At 38.7% G+C, this 3284-nt stretch overlaps 1 pseudogene; it reads right to left on the reverse strand.

The window, feature by feature from the left end:
- Positions 1 to 899: 899 nt before the first annotated feature.
- LOC139177682 (olfactory receptor 5M8-like) lies at positions 900 to 1820 on the reverse strand (annotated as a pseudogene).
- Positions 1821 to 3284: the final 1464 nt, after the last annotated feature.

The following is a 3284-nucleotide window of genomic DNA, read 5'->3' on the forward strand; positions in this document are numbered from 1 at the left end:
GATAAACTGCCATGGCTTGTTGATTATTTTGAATTGAATTTACTTGAGAAACACCTATCGAAAAATAATTAAAAATGCGTTCTAGCCCTAAACTTTCCCTCAAAGGTGGAAAATAAATCTCACCTGTGAGGGCAGCCTCCAAATACCAGAAAGATATAAATCATCCTTATCACCAGAGTTTGAGAATTCAAGTTAAAAAAAACTGTAAACCAACTGTGACTTTCATTAGATCACAAACCCAAGCATGAGTCCCTTTGTTTTGTAAAATCTTCACAAATAATTGTCTTTGTCTGGAACTGATAAATAATTTGCTTTTATCACTTTATATGTCTCTTTCTATGAGACCTCTGCACACATGATTTTTTTTTTTTAATAAACTTAATCATAGACCAGTCAAAAGAACTCAAGCAAGGTAAAGAGGGCATTTTCCCCTTTTTGAAAGTTCAAGTGTTCATTTCCAGTGGTAAGGAAGGCATGCTTATTTAGTAAAGTTGAGCAGAAATAATTTTTGAAAGTTATCACCTACATTTTATAGTAAATTACCCCATTAAGAGACAGTCTAAAACAATGACCAATTCCTTCCAAAAAGAAAATACTATTCTAGCATTAATATTTTTATTCTCCAAGATATAAATGAGCTTTTTCACTGAATTTGATTCCTCAGTGTATAAGTTCTTACTTTTAGGTCTGGGCAAGCAAAGCTTTCTTGGAGAAATCAAAATTCCTGTCTATTGACATGGATACTCAAATATATTTTAGCAAGATTTTCTCCATGGAAATTTCCCCCATCTCTTCAAGTGGATATATATTTGGACAAATTATGGAACTAAGCAATAGGAGGAAGTCATTGTCTATAGAAGATAAAAAAGTCTTAAGAACATTAGCATTGAATTCATGTATTAATAGAAAGCAGTTTTTCTGCTGAACAATTCTTTAATCAAAGCTTCTTTCACATCCTTGTTCCTCAGACTGTATATCATGGGGTTCAACATGAGGATCACTGTGGTGTAAAACACAGCCACCATTTTCCCCTACTGCATGGACTTTTCTGAAGGGGGTCTAAGATACATGAAAAAAAGAGCTGTGTAGGAGACAGTGACAGCTGTCAGATGGGAGCCACAGGTAGAGAAAACTTTGCACCTGCCTTCTGTGGAATGAATCCTCAATGTGGCAGGAGAAATGTAGATGTAAGAAATGGGGATGATGAAGAGAGAACAAGTGAAGTTAAAACCAGCCACTACAAACATGGACAACTGTTTATTATAGGTGTCAGAACACGCCAGCTTAATCAGCGGTGGGTCAGCACACTAGAAGTGATTAATTTCATTGTGACCAGAGGAAGCTAGGTTGTAGGTTCACATAGTTTCCATTAGCCAGTGAGCACTCCATATACATAAGGCACTGTGATGAGGGACGTGCACACACTTAGACATTCTGCTGCTATAAAGCAGGGGGTTGCAAATGGCCATGTACCAATCAAAGGCCATGACAGCCAGGATGTGGATCCCTACATGGACCAAGGCAATAACACTGAACCGTGCAAGCTGTATAAGCAATCTCTCTGATAAGAAAATTCTCAACATCATTGGAGTCGCAATGGTAGAGAAACACAGATCCACAAAGGATAAGTGGCTCAGGAAAAAGTACATGGTGGTGTGGAGGCAGGCATTGACCCTGATGAGGACAATCTTGTCAAGATTTCCTGTCACTATGACCATAAAAATGGTGAAAAACAGCATAAATTAGAGAATCTGCAATTCCTGAGTACTAGTTAGTCGAAGAAGAATGAACCCAGTCACTGAGGTGAAGTTTCTTCTCATAATTTCCTTCATGATATATTGACTTTTACATTTATATTGGATTACAATAAAGTGGAAAAATTGAAATTGAGTTCAGTTCAGTCACTCAGTCATGTCCGACTCTTTGTGACCCCATGAATTGCAGCACACTAGGCCTCCCTGTTCATCACTAACTCCTGGAGTTTACTCATACTCATGTCCATCACGTCGGTGATGCTATCCAGCCATCTCATCCTCTGTCGTCCCCTTCTCCTCCTGTCCCCAATCCCTCCCAGCATCTGAGTCTTTTCCAATGAGTCAACTCTCCGCATGAGGTGGAAAAAGTACTGGAGTTTCAGCTTTAGCATCATTCTTTCCAATGAACACCGAGAACTGATCTCTTAGAATGGACTGGTTGGATCTCCTTTCAGGCCAAGGGACTCCCAAGAGTCTTCTTCAACACCACAGTTCAAAAGTATCAATTCTTTGGTGCTCAGCTTTCTTCACAGTCCAACTCTCACATACATACATGACCATTGGAAAAACCATATTACTATGTCACTAATGACTTTCTCAACAATTTTTTTTTCATTTTCTTTCTTTTCTATTACACTGTTTCAACTCTTGTTCATTCTCAGTAAGCACAATCTCAGTCTGGCACTGAAATCTGGTAGGATTCAAAGCATCTCTTTCATTTTTGACATGGTCCTCCTTTTTATTATTATTATTATTTCTCTATTTTTCATTTCCCTTCTAATTGTGCTTCTCTCAATTTTTTCTTTATCCTCTTTCTCCTTTTCTTTCTCTGCTCTGGTCTTTTGTTTGAAAAATATGCTTTATGGGCATCAGTTGAGTTCAGTTGAGTCGCTCAGTCGTGTCCGACTCTTTGAGACCTCAAGAATCACAGCATGCCAGGCCTCCCTGTCCTGGAGTTTACCCAAACTCATGTCCCCCAAGTCGGAGATGCCATCCAGCCATCTCATCCTCTGGCGTTCCCTTCTCCTCTTGCCCCCAATCCCTCTCAGCATCAGAGTCTTTTCCAATGAGTCAACTCTTCGCATGAAGTGGCCAAAGTACTGGAGTTTCAGCTTTAGCATCAGTCCTTCCAATGAAAACCCAGGACTGATCTCCTTAAGGATGGGACTGATTGGATCTCTTTGTAGTCCAAGGGACTCTCAAGGGTCTTCTCCAACACCACAGTTCAAAAGCATCAATTCTTTGGTGCTCAGCTTTCTTCACGGTCCAACTCTCACATCCATACATGACCACAGGAAAAACCATAGCCTTGACTATATAGATCTTTGTTGGCATAACCATCCTCAAATATTACAGTCAGGTTTGTTTATCTTTATATCTAATTATATATACAGGTGAGAAAGAGTTTATAAAGAGAAAAGAGTATGATATCAAAGACCAGTATTTTCTAAAAGACCTAATTCTTTTTGGATAATTTTCACATAATCAATTCCTTACTGGAGAATACAAAATAATTAAGTTGGGCAGTTT

This window comes from Bos indicus, chromosome 19, assembly GCF_029378745.1.
Source record: "Bos indicus isolate NIAB-ARS_2022 breed Sahiwal x Tharparkar chromosome 19, NIAB-ARS_B.indTharparkar_mat_pri_1.0, whole genome shotgun sequence".
In the NCBI taxonomy this organism is placed as follows: Eukaryota; Metazoa; Chordata; class Mammalia; order Artiodactyla; family Bovidae; genus Bos; species Bos indicus.